General features: G+C 44.4%; 1 long non-coding RNA gene across 1 annotated transcript in view; it reads right to left on the bottom strand.

Moving 5' to 3' along the window:
• Positions 1-6159: 6159 nt before the first annotated feature.
• The window catches only part of LOC309819704, a 56351-nt gene continuing 46783 nt past the window's right edge, over positions 6160-15727 (bottom strand). Inside the window, exon 5 of the long non-coding RNA XR_014296458.1 lies at positions 6160-6600. This is a non-coding gene — a long non-coding RNA (uncharacterized lncRNA). The remainder of the gene's footprint in view (positions 6601-15727) is intronic.

Genomic DNA, 15727 nt, shown 5'->3' with positions numbered 1-15727 from the left:
GGTCTGATAGAAAATCAACTTTTAATATGTTCACCACTGAGTTCGAGACAGGCACCATCCCACGACTCTTTCCACGCCATTCCACCTACACAGCCTATTCCCCCAGCCCCACTCCCCTCCCTGGTATTCCTGCACTGTCTCAAGTGGTCTCCTGATGTGCTTCCCCACCAGCTAAATTCTCCTCCCTGCCATGCAGCCTAGCACACTGCCTGAGCCAATTCTCTGGCTCTTTGATTGACGGGCCCTGCCTCTGCTTAAAATCTCCACGTGCACATCCCTGCCTGTCCTACTGCCTTTAGCCACACAGGCCTACGCTCCAGCAACAGTGGACCACTCACTCTTTGTTTTATTCTTTCTTTCGACAAATATTTATTAAGCATCTATAATGTGCCAGCTACTGTCCAGGCCCTGGACATGGAGAGGAGGGCAAGACACACATTCCCTGCCTTTAGGAAGCTCCCATCTAATCCCCTGTGGGTCCCATGCTTTCCTGCCTCAAGTCATGTTATTTCTCTCACTCTGACATAGCTGTGAGGTCCTGAGCGTGAATCCCAGCTTGACCACCTCGTGACCTCGGGAAAATATCCATCCTCTCTCTAAGCCTCAGTTTCCCCATCTGTCAATTGGAGATGATAATACTACTTTCCTCACAGAGCTTCAGTGAGCCTTAAATGAGAGAATGTGTGTAATTTAAAAGCACAATGCCTGACACATAGTATATGCTAAGTAAATATTACCTTTCATTGCTTTAATTATTGCCAATGATGGCTTTCCATTTCCACTTGTCCAGAATTCTACTGGTCCTTCAAGGCTCAGCACAAAATGCCAACTTCTTCACAAAAATCTTATTTAATCTCCATAGTTCGAATAGATTTCTCCCCTCTCTTAACTCCTAGTGACAATTTCCCTAAAGCATTTACTACTTTCTGTCTTCAATTATGATTACTTATAAATATGCCTCATCCTCCATCTAGATTATAATATATTTCTTGAGGGCAAGGATTATACCCCATTCTTCTTAGTGTTGCTTATAGTAACCATCAGTGCTGCCTTTACACAGCTAGCCCCCAGTATGTTTTCTGGACAAAGGAATGATTGAATGAACGATGCAGGATCACTCCTGATCACATCAATGTGTTGGTAACCAAAGCAACACTGTCAAGGGCCAAGCGCTAAATTTTATATATTTATCTATATATAAACACTTAATATATATGTACTTAATGTATAATGTATATAAATATATTTATTATATATAATAAATATAAATTACAGATATACTTTCAAATGATAAGATATAGGGCTTCCCTGGTGGCGCAGTGGTTGAGAGTCCGCCTGCCGATGCAGGGGACACAGGTTCGTGCCCCGGTCCGGGAGGATCCCACATGCCGCGCAGCGGCTGTGCCCGTGAGCCATGGCCGCTGAGCCTGTGCGTCCGGAGCCTGTGCTCCGCAGCGGGAGAGGCCGCAGCAGTGAGAGGCCCGCGTACCGCAAAAAAAATAAATAAATTTTTAAAAAATGATAAGATATAATACAAAATGGGCTAACTTTTGCAAGTAGAAAAAAAAATTTAAGTCTAGCAAAGCAAAACCCACATATAAGCTCACAACCCAGAGGCAATCATAGGCAAGTTGGTGTATTCTAGTCTGTTTTGTTTGTATTTTACATAATTGAGATCATACTGCCCATTCAACAGCTTTATTTTTTGCTTTTTTTCCCCCTTAACATTGTATTATGAGTATTGTCTCCACATCGTGGCAAATCCCCTCCACATAGTCAGTGAGGTGTCATCTATTGAGCACCTATGGTATGCCTTACCTCACAGCAGCCCACCTTCCATTTGTACCACACTGCATTTCCCAAAGGGCTTTCACGGAGAGAGGACAGATGTGAATGTCTCCAGTTGGCAGCTGAAGAACTGAGCCCCACAGAAGTTCAGTGACTTGCTCCAGGATTCTGGGGCAGCAGAATCAAGATCAGAGCCCAGGTCTCTCCCCTCCCATTCCAGACCCCTGCATCACACCACAGGAAACAGAGATAGCACACATTGAAAACGCAAAACTCTCATAGCCAAACGAAGGTAACCATGTTTAAACATTCCAGGGTCAAGAAACATCCAAGTTCATGGGGGCAGGTGGGAATCAGCAGTCAAAATGAAGGCAGAAGGCAATTTTCTTGGCAACATGATCATAACTGAGCTCCAGGACAGAAGGGCCCTGAGCTAGGGACTGGAGTAGAAACAAGAAAGGGCAAGACAGGATGGGAGGGGAGTTTGGGGGAGGATGGCTACATGTATATGGATGGCTGAGTTGCTTTGCTGTGCACCTGAAACCATCACAACATTGTTAATCAGCTTTACCCCAATATAAAATAAAAAGTTAAAAAAAACAAAAGAAAAAAGAAAGGGCAAGACATGTTTTCTGCCCTGGGGAACAAAACTCCCCATACCAGCACACTGTTCTCTTCACAGACCACTTGCCTGTCCTTTACATATGGCACAGAAAAAAGGGCAAAGGGTTTGGGGTCAAAGAATTGGGCTGAAGCTCAGGTTTGTCCACTTCCAAGCTGTGTGATATCAGGCAAGTTACTTCACTTCTCTGAGCTTCAGTGTCTCCATCTATAAAACGGTGAAAAGGGAAATACTTGCTTGATAAAATTCAGAGAACGTTAAATGAACCAGTATTTGTGTAAGGGTGTTATAGTCCCAGCTCTGCCACCCACGGCCTCTGTAACCTTGGGCAAGTTCTTTCACCTCTCTTTGCCTCAGTTTTGTCATCTGTAAAATGGAGATGATAACAGCACCTACCTCTTAGGGTTATTGTGGGGACTAAGTAAGTTAATACTTGTAAAATGCTTAGAACAGTGCCTGACAAATAGTAAGTGCTGAATAAATGTCTGTCATTATCAAAAAGGCTAGTGGTCACTGGCATAGAGTCAAGGCAACCATTCTTCAAATTTCATGAAGAAAGCAGAGCCAGTGTTACGCTAATTATAGATAAGGAAACTGGGGCTCAGAAAGATTAGGTATTTATCTGACTCACACTGCTAGTTGGTGGCTGCTCCAGGACTTCTAAAGATTCTAAATGCAATGCCTTCTCCTCCAGATAACATTCTAGCTGTTTCAAGCTGCCAGCCCGCTGGCCAATGTCAGCCCACAGCATGTTTTGTTTGGCCCACACAGTATTTTTTTGTTTTTAATTGAGTTTAACTGTGATTAGATGGGCCCAGCACACACTAGTGAGCCTCAGGTCCCAGCCTCCTCTGGTGTTTGTTACTCCCAGCCAACTACCCTCATTTAGATCTCTGCACAGGCTGATGCCATGCCAGTCACTAAATACATGGTACAGACAAGTTCAGGAGACTAAAGGGGAGGCAGAGAGGAGCACAGGCCAGAGGGACGGGGAAAAGGCAGTTAGGGAAGACTTCTTGGAGGTGGCTGTACTTGAGTTAGGACTTAAAATTGGAGAGTGGGGATTGTTTAGATTAAAAGGGAGGGTAGGAGGTAAGGCAGATTGATTGGGCATTCGGCGACCTTCAGGGATGTTTATGAGTTTCCCCGCCAAGACTTCCTCAGGCCTTTTCCTTGGTTGAGAAGAGGAAAGAAATGAGTTGCCCTTTATCGCAGATGCGGTCATGTGACTCAAGGAGGTCACATTGTCAAGGTTTGATGATTGGATTACTGATCTGTGTCATCATCCTTGAAGGCTCACTGCACTGCTCAAGGCACCAGGAAGGAGGTGTGGTCACAGGAGCCAAAGTACGAACTACGGCCTAACTATGGCCATCTAGAACTAAACTTCTTTCCATCCGAGCAGTCTTGATGGTAGTTTCTAACATTTCACACCTCTGTGGCAAAGAAGATGAGTGCTGGTCACAGAAAACGAAATAGGGAAAGGCTGTGGCAAACTAATGAAGCTGCCTGACTGCCTGACTCAGTGACAGTCACTGGATCAGAGAGGTTTGCCAATTCCCACAGGGTCCCACAGCACTTGAGTCTCTGGATCTGCGACACATGGTAGGAATAGGGAACTTCAAGAAATGTTGAGTGGCCTAATTACCTAATGTGGGTAAAGTGCGTAGAGATCACCAAAGACAAGGTTTAGCCGGGCTCGTTTTGCACTGATAGCATTGCCTGCCGTGTTTTCTGCAAGCCTCCAGGGTGACAGGGCTCCCAAGGAGCCCCTCCATCGGGAAAAGCAGGAAATGTTACCGCACATCTGCCACTCCCGTGCATAAAACCCTCCAATGGCTTCAGAGTGCAACAGAAATAAAGTCCAGACCTCTCCTCTCGGCCCACAAAACCCTATGTGCTCCAGACTCCATCCACCTCAAATTTCCCCTCTGTGCTCCTCTCCCCTGCCCTTGCCCTGTGCCAGCTCCTCAAACGCCGGGAACTCATCCCCGCCTGGGGGCACCGCCTGGAACACATCCTCCCAACACACACACACAAACAGCATGCACTTCTCATCCTTCAAGCCTCAGCTTAAATGGCCCCTTCCCAGAGAGACCTCCCTTGATCGACTTGGCTGAAGTACTTCATGTGCTTCATAGCACAGATCACAATCTCTGCTTTTTCCCATTTCCTCCACTAACATGTAAACTGTGAGCCTGGAGCTCATGGCTATTCTGTTCACCCTTAGTATTCCCAGTCACAAGCACAGTGCTTGGCACAGCAGACCCTTAATATTTTGCTGAAGGAATGCTGTGTGGTCTCTGACAAGTTGCTTCCTCTCTCTGGGCTCAGTATCCCCACATGTGAAATGCAGTGGCTGGATAAGGGGCTGCTGAGGGCCCTTGGCGCTCTGACTGTGGTTCTGTGACTAACGTCTGGGCCTTGGGCCCAGGAGTGAGCCTGGCGTGCTGCATCTCCATAGCACTGGACGCTCGTGCTGATTTAATCAGGTGGCAGACACCCTGTAATCTAGTGCTCTGCTGTCCCTCCTCCCTAGTCCCTGGGCTGGAGACCATGCTGTCAGATTTCCAGGATGATCCATGCACAGCCACCTGTTCTCCCAACTCACTGATCCCAGAGTCTACGAGGAGGGGATGGTTGGCAGGCAGGACGGGCTGGGAGAGGATGTTCAAGCCAGAAGCTTGAGAGCCAGGAGGACTTGTCAATGTCATGAACTGAAAGATTGGGATCTGTGAGAGATTTCGTCAAACCCTACACTCTCTGGTTAGAAGGAACCTTCCAGGACAACTGACCAGCCCTCTGCCTAAACCCTACCTGCCCTAAACAGTGCTCAGTAATGATCACCATCACCTTGATTCCACTCGAAGTGCCCAGAATAAAGGCCTCGCGCCCTCTCAGAGCTGCTCATCTTGTCAATCAACAGCTTTGTCAAATCAAAGCTCTTTACTCAGCAGCACGGTGCAACAGGAGGCAGTGCAGCATGGGGGCGAAGGGCCAGGGCTCTGAGCCAGGTGGCCTGGGCAGAATCTCAGCTCCACAACCTCCTTGCTTTGTGAGCGTGAGCAAGCCAGGAGCCCTCTTGGTGCCTCCATTTCCTCTTCTGTAAAACAGACAGAACACTCGTTGGGCTGTTGGGAGAACTGCAAGCGTTAATACCTAGTGGGAAGGCCATAAACGTTTGTTACTGTGAATTGCCACCTATGAATGCCCTTCTTGCTTTTGTTATTGTTTTTAGTTCTCCTTGGACTCTGTTCTCAGGGTTGGTTGATTTGTTTGCAAAAGAGTGGGGCACAGCCCAAAAACACAGGGCTGGGAAATCAGAGGGGTGTGCTCGTTGGTGACTGTAAGAACATTCACTTCATCCTTCCTGGCCTCAGGATCCTCACCTGAAAAAAGGGGAGGGATAATCCCTGTCCTGCTTTCCGTCATAGAGCCGATGTACAGAACAAATAAGAAACAGACAAGAAGCCTTTGAAAAGTGAAAAATGCTATCTATAATGGGAGGGATTCATCTTATGTTGTCAGAGAAGCCCTTTCCTCTTTCAGCAAGGCACATTAGATTCCAAAGAGCAAAAGAGCTAAACTCAACGTATTTGGCAAACAGGGTGTTTTGGGTACTGGTGAAGTTGAAGCTCATCCTTTCAGAATCTTCTTTTATTAATGTACCAGAGCAAACAAATTTGAGAAGGGTTTACTTACAAGCATTTGATACATTCCTACAAGATGTAGGGCTTGGTGTGGCTGATTTCTGCCATCTTTGTTTATTGTTATAGTTATTGTTTCTTCAGTTTCTCTTCTTCAGCAGTTTGATTGGCAGGATCCAGGTGGTGCACGTTCACTTTTGCAAATATCAGCAGGACACAGTAGCTCTGCATAATGTCAGGAATCTTGTGTGACCTTTGTTCAATACCTGTTATGCCATGTGGACCCAGAGACAGCCTCTTCACTGAACAGATCAGAAACCAAGGCCTAGAGAGGCGAGGGCACAGGCCCAAAGTCACACAGCTGGTTAATGTGAGGCTTGACTTGGTAACCAGGTCTCTTGACTCCAAACTCCATTCTCTTTCCAACAGCTCTGTGGACTCTTGCAATTTCTCTAAATTAGCTGACTGTGTATCAAAATCTTGTCATTCATAGGGGTTTATGTTTGTCAAAACTCATTGCACTGTAAACTTAAAATCTGTACACTAAAAAGAAAAAAGCAAAAATGAGAAAATCTGTACAGTATATTGTTGTAAATTTAACACAATTTTTTTTTTTTTTGGCCGCGCTGCGTGGCAGGCGGAATCTTAGTTCCCCAACCAGGGATCAAACCCGTGCCCCCTTCAGTGGAATCGCAGAGTCTTAACAACTGGACCACCAGGGAGGTCCCAAACACAATTTTTAAAAATGATAAAATGGTATGGCGGAGTCCTATATCATGAGGGGATCAATGTCTAAGGTCAGCATTTATGGCAAAAAAAAAAAAAGTATAATATAAAGGGCTCAAGAAAAGCCTTTAGAAAGGTAGCACATAGGAGCCAGCATGGTCTCTCATACATGGTTTCTTTGGGCATTTTAACAGCCGACTGTTTCTTCAGAGGGTCCAGATTAGATGCTGACTGGCATATAGGGGTCAGGTTGTGAGAAAAAGAATGTGTCTCTACAATAGGGTGATATTCAGTGTGGTGAGATGCATACGTGGGAACCAAGTCTGCAAAGGGAATGACAGCTTGTAGTATCTCACCTTAGACACACACACACACACAGGCGCTCGCATGCATGCACATGCAAACCTCCCCCCACCCACCCCAGCAGGTTCCTGGATCAGGTTAACCAAGGGCCTGAAGCCAGAGACAAAGATCTGAGGGTTCCTGGGACCCAGCGTGTGAGTGAAGTAGGGGAATTTCAGGGCCTCTGCCAGGGAGGGCTGAGGGGAAGGGGTTGGAACCAGGCTGGAAAGTTGGAACAATGGAAAACACCTCATTCAAGAGGAGAGGGCAGGGATGGGAACCAGAGAAGGAGGAGGAGATTAAAGGCTTGGAGGAGATCAAAGAGAGAGACACTGGGAAGTTCAGTTTTTGAGAAGGAGAAAGCAAGTATCAAGGGCTGACCTGCTGCAACATCACAAAACTAGGAACTGTCCTTCGATAAGTAAATACCCTAAAATTTGGAGTGATGGGAGGCTCATCCAAAAGCAGAATATGTTTGATGAGATTAAATTTTATAAGCTTCCGAAAGGTTGTTAGTCATTTATACATAAAAAGGAAGATTCCACATTTCTCAGTATCAAAAGGGTTTGCTCTTTTGAGGATTTTAAGCATTCCCCGTAGGATTGTGTTAAAACAATATATATGGGGCTTCCCTGGTGGCGCAGTGGTTGAGAGCCCACCTGCCGATGCAGGGGACACGGGTTCGGGCCCCGGTCCGGGAAGATCCCACATGCCGCAGAGCGGCTGGGCCCGTGAGCCATGGCCGCTGAGCCTGCGCGTCTGGAGCCTGTGCTCCGCAACGGGAGAGGCCACAGCAGTGAGAGGCCCGCGTACCACAAAAAAAAACAAACAGTATATATGTTCACCTCATACCCATTATGATGGCTACTATCAAAAAAGAAAAAGAGGATGGTCACCTTATCTTTGATAAAGGAGGCAGGAATGTACAGTGGAGAAAGGACAGCCTCTTCAATAAGTGGTGCTGGGAAAACTGGACAGGTACATGTAAAAGTATCAGATTAGATCATTCCCTAACACCATACACAAAAATAAGCTCAAAATGGATTAAAGACCTAAATGTAAGGCCAGAAACTATCAAACTCTTAGAGGAAAACATAGGCAGAACACTCTATGACATAAATCACAGCAAGATCCTTTTTGACCCACCTCCTAGGGAAATGGAAATAAAAACAAAAATAAACAAATGGGACCTAATGAAACTTCAAAGCTTTTGCACAGCAAAGGAAACCATAAATAAGACCAAAAGACAACCCTCAGAATGGGAGAAAATATTTGCAAATGAAGCAACTGACAAAGGATTAAATCTCCAAAATTTACAAGCAGCTCATGCACCTCAATAACAAAAAAACAAACAACCCAATCCAAAAATGGGCAGAAGACCTAAATAGACATTTCTCCGAAGAAGATATACAGACTGCAAACAAACACATGAAAGAATGCTCAACATCATTAATCATTAGAGAAATGCAAATCAAAACTACAATGAGATATCATCTCACACCAGTCAGAATGGCCATCATGAAACAATCTAGAAACAATAAATGCTGGAGAGGGTGTGGAGAAAAGGGAACACTCTTGCACTGCTGGTGGGAATGTGAATTGGTACAGCCACTATGGAGAACAGTATGGAGGTTCCTTAAAAAACTACAAGTAGACACCATATGACCCAGCAATCCCACTACTGGGCATATATCCTGAGAAAACCATAATTCAAAAAGAGTCATGTACCAAAATGTTCACTGCAGCTCTATTTACAATAGCCTGAAGATGGAAACAAAAACCTAATTGTCCATCATTGGATGAATGGATAAAGAAGATGTGGCACATATATACAATGGAATATTACTCAGCCATAAAAAGAAAAGGAAATTGAGCTATTTGTAATGAGGTGGATGGACCTAGAGTCTGTCATACAGAGTGAAGTAAGTCAGAAAGAGAAAGACAAATACCGTATGCTAACACGTATATATGGAATTTAAGAAAAGAAAAAAAACAGGTCATGAAGAACCTTGGGGTAAGACAGGAATAAAGACACAGACCTACTAGAGAATGGACTTCAGGACACGGGAAGGGGGAAGGGTAAGCTGTGACAAAGTGAGAGAGAGGCATGGACATATATACACTACCAAACGTAAGTTAGATAGCTAGTGGGAAGCAGCCGCATAGCACAGGGAGATCAGCTCGGTGCTTTGTGACCACCTAGCGGGGTGGGATAGGGAGGGTGGGAGGGAGGGAGACGTAAGAGGGAAGAGATATGGGAACATATGTATATGTATAACTGATTCACTTTGTTATAAAGCAGAAACTAACACACCATTGTAAAGCAATTATACTCCAATAAAGATGTTAAAAAAAAAAAAGTGTGGAAAAAAAAAAGAAAAAGAGGGCTTCCCTGGTGGCGCAGTGTTTGAGAGTCCGCCTGCCGATGCAGGGGACACGGGTTCGTGCCCCGGTCCGGGAGGATCCCACATGCCGCAGAGCGGCTGGGCCCGTGAGCCATGGCCACTGAGCCCGCGTGTCCGGAGCTTGTGCTCCACAATGGGAGGGGCCACAACAGTGAGAGGGGCCCATGTACCACAAAAAAAGAAAAAATGAAAAAGAAAGTAAGTGTTGGAGAGGATGTGGAGAAATAGGAACCCTTGTACACTGCTGATGAGAATGTAAAATGATGCAACCACTATGGAAAACAGTATGTAGCTGCCTCAAAAAATTAAAAATAGAACTACTATATGGAGACTTCCCTGGTGGCACAGTGGTTAAGATTCTGCACTCCCAATGCAGGGAGCCCATGTTCGATACCTAGTCAGGGAACTAGATCCCACATGCACGCCACAACTAAGAGTTCGCATGCCATACTAAGGAGCCTGAGCGCCGCAACTAATGAGCCCACGTGCTGCAACTAAGGAGCCAGCGAGCCTCAACTAAGGAGCCTACGAGCCACAACTAAGGAGTCCGCCTACTGCAACTAAGACCCAGTGCAATCAAATAAATAAATAAATATTTTTAAAAAAAAGAACTGCTATATGATCCAGCAATCCCACTTTTGGGTATATATCCAAAGGAATGGAAAGCAGGGTCTTGTAGAGCTATTTGCATACCCACATTCATAGCAGCATTATTCATAATAGCCAAAAGGTAGAAACAGCAATAAAGTCCATCAGTGGAGGAATGGATAAACAAATGTGGTCCATACATGCAATGGAATACTATCCAGCCTTAAAATGGAAGGAAACTCTACCACATGCTACAACATGGAATAAGCATAAGGACATTATGCTAAGTGAAATAAGCCAATCACAAAGCAACAGATACTGTATGATTCCACTTATATGGGGCATCTAAAATAGTCAAACTCAGAGAAACAGAAAGTAGAATGGTGGTTGCCAGGGGCTGGGGGAAGGGGGAAAGGAGAATTGTTTAGTGGGTACAGAGTTTCAGATTTGCAAGATGAAAAGCTCTGGAGATCTATTTTACAACAATGTGAATATACTTAACACTATTGAGCTGTACACTTTAAAATGGAAAATGTTATGTTAGGTGGCTTTTATTACAATAAGAAAAAAATCAGACAAACAAAAACCCAGTACATTTGCCTGTAGACCTCCCTTTACTCATTGAAAAACAGCTGGCTATAAAACAGCTTGTTCAGTGTGATACTGTTTGTGTCAAATGTCCTTTTTTGTTTTAATACATGTAGGTCATCATCATGAGGATATACACCAAAAGATAAACAGTGGTTATTTCTGAGTACTGATTTTGTTCTTTTGGCCAATCTGTATTTTCTAACTTTTTTAAACAGAGCATTCTGTTACTTATTAAAACAACAAAAAAAACTTCACCCCATTCCAGCCCCTGTCTTGATGTCCACAAAGTTTACAGAAGTTGAATTAGCATTTTTTAAAATTAATTAATTATTTTTTTGGCTGCGTTGGGTCTTCGTTGATGCGCGCAGGCTTTCTCTTGTTGCGGCGAGCCGGGGCTACTCTTCGTTGTGGTGGCTTCTCTTGTTGTGGAACATGGGCTCTAGGCACGCAGGCTTCATTAGTTGTGGCACGTGGGCTCAGTAGTTGTGGCTCACGGGCTCTAGAGCGCAGGCTCAGTAGGTGTGGTGCACGGGTTTAGTTGCTCCGCAGTATGTGGGATCTTCCCGGACCAGGGCTCGAACCCGTGTCCCCAGCCTTGGCAGGCGGATTCTCAACCACTGTACCACCAGAGAAGTCCCTGAATTTGTGTTTTTGAGTTTTATTTCATATATAATTAGAAATCACTGCTAATAATTATTATTATTATTTTTTTTTTTGCGGTACGCGGGCCTCTCACCACCGTGGTCTCTCCCACCGCAGAGCACAGGCTCCGAACGCACAGGCCCAGCGGCCATGGCTCACGGGCGCAGCCGCTCCGCGGCACGTGGGATCCTCCTGGACCGGGGCACGAACCCACGTCCCCCGCATCGGCAGGTGGACTCCCAACCACTGTGCCACCAGGGAAGCCCTATAATTATTTTTAAGACAATAATATTAATAGTAATGTTTTCTATGTAGGGCAAGCTTAATCTGAGCCAGACACTTGTGCTTTTCATGAGTTATGTCACACAATAACCCTTTGAAGTAGGTACTATTATTAAACCCATTCTGCAGATGAGAAAACAGAGGTTAAGTGGCTGGTGCAAATTCATTTATAAATGTCAGAGATATGTTCAATCTCACAGCAGTCTGATTCCAAAGCCTGTGTTATTGACAGCCTGACTATTCCGCTAGACCCACATGATGTGCTTATCTGTCATCCAGCTTATGAGTGCCTTGTCAGCCACAAACATATAATTTATGTGTCACTTAGACTGTTCAAACAATACCTTTCACTCTCCCACAGGTTATGGGATATTTGTTTCAAAGATAACACAAAGATCAACCTCCCTCCAGAAATCCCAAGCCATGTAACATTCCAGGTGAGTCTCGACAGAGCTAATGAGCCAATCCTGGGGACTCGGAGTGGTCTGGGACCCTGGTACTGTACCCAGGACTTTCCCCTTCTTCACCTATATACTAACTCCACTGCCCGCTACACCAATCAGGATACACACTCACTTCCTGGGACCAACTTCAACTGGAGGGGAGGGGAATGTGCGACAGGAAAGGCTGTCAAATGTGGCAACTGGCATAATACGATTTATCTCAAAAGAACATTTACAATTATGTAATTAGCACTTTGTATCCAGATATTTTCATCTCTAAGGATCTCTGGAAGTCTTACAGATAACTTAAATATATATCACATACATTGCTGGAGACGAAGTCTATAGTTTCAGAAGATAATTAAAACTCCTTCCCCTTTGGAATTAAAAGAATTGCCTATGGGAAGAATATTATGCCCACCAAACACGAATAGATCGAAACCCAGGAACTCTGAACACAGGGCTGGCAAAGATCTTGAAGAGGAATATGTCCAGGAAAGACAAATAAATTTCTAATAAACATAATACCAATTTCAAATCCCCTGCTCATGGCAGGAATTATTAATCAACCATAGCACCCTTCCCCACTAAGCCTGGCCTTGTCCTCAGAATCTTTCTTAACACAGCACTCAAGGCAGCCGCCACCACCTCATCAGAGTTGAACCCTATTTGCCACGCAGGAAATTAGTCCACTGTCATCCCTCCAATGTGACAGACAGGGAACTGAAGTTCGGAGAGGTAAACTAACTTGCTCAAAGTTATATAGCTGGTAATACAAAGCTGAAGTTTCCAAATGTTTGGGTTTTTTCTTAATCTCTTCCCCTGCTCTTTGCTCTGTTCAAAATACACTTGGATTATATGCTTTGCACCAGATTTCTCTTTCTTGAATGAGCTGTTTAGGATGCCTCTTCCAAAGATTTGCTGAGTGACAATGGGCCTACTGCTTAACCCTTCCAGCGTCAAGTGCTTTCAAATTGAAAATGGAGATGGTAATCTGGGTTCAGATCCCTGCCTTCTTACTGGCAAACTGGGATACTCTTTTGAGAAATGTGAGCTGCTGCTGAAATTTATATGACTATAGGGAAAGGATCAGACATTTTGACAGCACCTTCTCTAGGTAAGGTACTGTGTTCTGCTGCAATGTGGTTTTGCCCTAGAAAGTGTAAAAATGAAGTAAGACACTGGCTGGCTATGTTATTTGGAAGACTACTTGGAAGGAGGTGGCATTTGAGTAAGATTTTGGAGATCAACAGGATTAAGTGTTTCTTTTGATTATAAAAGAGTACATGATATACAACTACTGGGAAAAACAGTATGTCAAGAGGAAAAAAATCACCCCTATTTCCTTTATAAACCATGTCAACATTTTGTTTTATTTTTCTCTTCTAATATCTTCTTTACTCCATGCATAGGTATTTATGTTTTTCCCTCCTTTCCTATGGTTGTTGTTAATCTATGCATACCACTTTATATTTTGATTTTTAAAAAGTTTTAATATACTGTGAGAGTGCTCCATAAGCCAATAATTCTACTCCTAAGAATAACCAACAGAAGTACATACATACATATGTTCACCAAAAGGCACGTGCCAGTAGTACTTTTCGTAATAGGGCCAAACTGGAAACAACCTGAATATCCACCAATAAAATAGATAAATAAACTGTAGTATATTCACCAAATTGAAAACTACACAGTGATGAGAATAAACTATAGCTACACAAAGCAATGGGGATGGATCTCACAGATATAATTTTGAGCAAAAGAAGCCAGACACAAAAGAGAACACACGGTATGATCTATTGACATTAAGTGCAAAACCAGGCAAAACCTACCATGGTAGAAGAAGTCAGAAGAGTGCTTATCCTTGGGGGCATGGCTAGTGACTGGAATGGAGCATGGGGGCAGGCATCTGACTGTAGTTTACAAAGCATAATCAACTGGTGGAAATGTATCAAGCTGTAGGTTTATGACGTGTACTTTTCCACATATATGCTGTAAGCCAATAAAACATTAATTAATTAAGTAGTTGCAGGAAAATACATTCATTAGGCAGACAGGGCCAAGAACATCACTTTGGGCAGAGGGAACTGTACAGACTCAAGAGTGGGAAATGGAAAACATTCCAGATGACTCACGACGTTGGTATTACAGTAGTTTGCATAAACCAACTATCTCAAAACTTAGGGCTTGGGACTTCCCTGGTGGCGCAGTGGTTAAGAATCCACCTGCCAATGCAGGGGACACAGATTCGAGCCCTGGTCCGGGAAGATCCCACATACTGCGGAGCAACTAAGCCCGTGTGCCACAGCTACTGAAGCCCACGCACCTAGAGCCTGTGCTCTGCAACAAGAGAAACCACCACAACGAGAGGCCCGCGCACTGCAATGAAGAGTAGCCCCCGCTCGCCGCAACTAGAAAAAGCCCACTTGCAGCAATGAAGACCCAACACAGCCAAAAATAGAATAAATAAATAAATAGATGATTTATTTATTTATTTATTAAAAAACAAAAAAACAGGGCTTAAAAACAACGACATTCATGTGCACATAATTCTGAGAGTTGGCAGTTTGGGCTGGGTTCAGCTAGAGAGTGCTGCTAGGATCATCTGGGTCGCTCATGCAGTTATAGTCACGGAGACTGACTGGGGCCGGATAGTCCAAATGGCCTTGCTGTTCACCCTTTTTGCCTGCTCTAGGAAAATGAATCTGGGCCCTTTAAATATCCTTTTCTTGGCATGCTGCTTAATTTTGTCAGTAGAGGGAACTGGAGAGACATTAAAGTAAGAAAGGTTTTTTGCCTCCTGGTTTCAGCGTGCAGGCTCACCAGGCTCCTGCACTGCATGTGGGTCTCCCATGCCCAGCTCCTCCAAAAGACGGCTTCTCCAGCGTCAGGCTCCTGCAGTTCACAGCAGCCAGAGGCTTCCTGGGGAGTTCTTGTCAAGTGATTTTTGTAGCAAAGCGTCTCTGGGGAGACATTTCTCTATGAATGGCTTTCTTGGTAACTGAGATGGCACATTTCCAGCAACTTTCAGAGGATGATTTCTACCAAGTCCACTGGCGTGACATGGTACCACAGTGACTTCTCTACCATTCAGTGGGCACAGCCATGTCCTCTCCAATGAGATCTGGATCTCAGCCCTGGGGCAAAGGGGGAGGCTCTTCCTCAGGTGCTCTATGTCAGCTCTAGGGATAGTTGCTGCTCCTTATACCTGCTATTCCTATATTCGTTAGAGTTCTCTTTACTTCTTATTAGTGAGTCCCTTGTTTCTCCAAACCTCCTGTTATGATGAATAATTATTTATATTAAACTTTCCCTGTTCAAATACTGTGTAGTTTCTCTGTCCTGGTTGGACCCAGACAGATCCACGCCTCACTCATCTATCTGGTGATTGGTGCTTGCTACTGGCTGTGCCTTGCTCCCCACATGTCTCCAGCAGGATAGGCTCAATTTTTTTTTTACATGGCAGCTGGACTCCAAAAGGTTTAATGCTGAAAATGCAAGGTCTCTTGAGGCCAAGGCTCAGACGTCCCATAATATCACTTCAACTGATATTTATTAGTCAAAGTGAGCCATACGGCAAACCCAGATTCAAAGGAGAAAAAATAAACTCTATTTCTTGTGGCAAAGTCATACTACAAATGGGCATGGGTA

The sequence above is a fragment of the Grampus griseus genome (assembly GCF_964374135.1).
Source record: "Grampus griseus genome assembly, chromosome: 3".
Lineage (NCBI taxonomy): Eukaryota > Metazoa > Chordata > Mammalia > Artiodactyla > Delphinidae > Grampus > Grampus griseus.
Note: the sequence above shows the minus strand (reverse complement) of the source record. Positions and strands in the feature narration are given on the sequence as shown.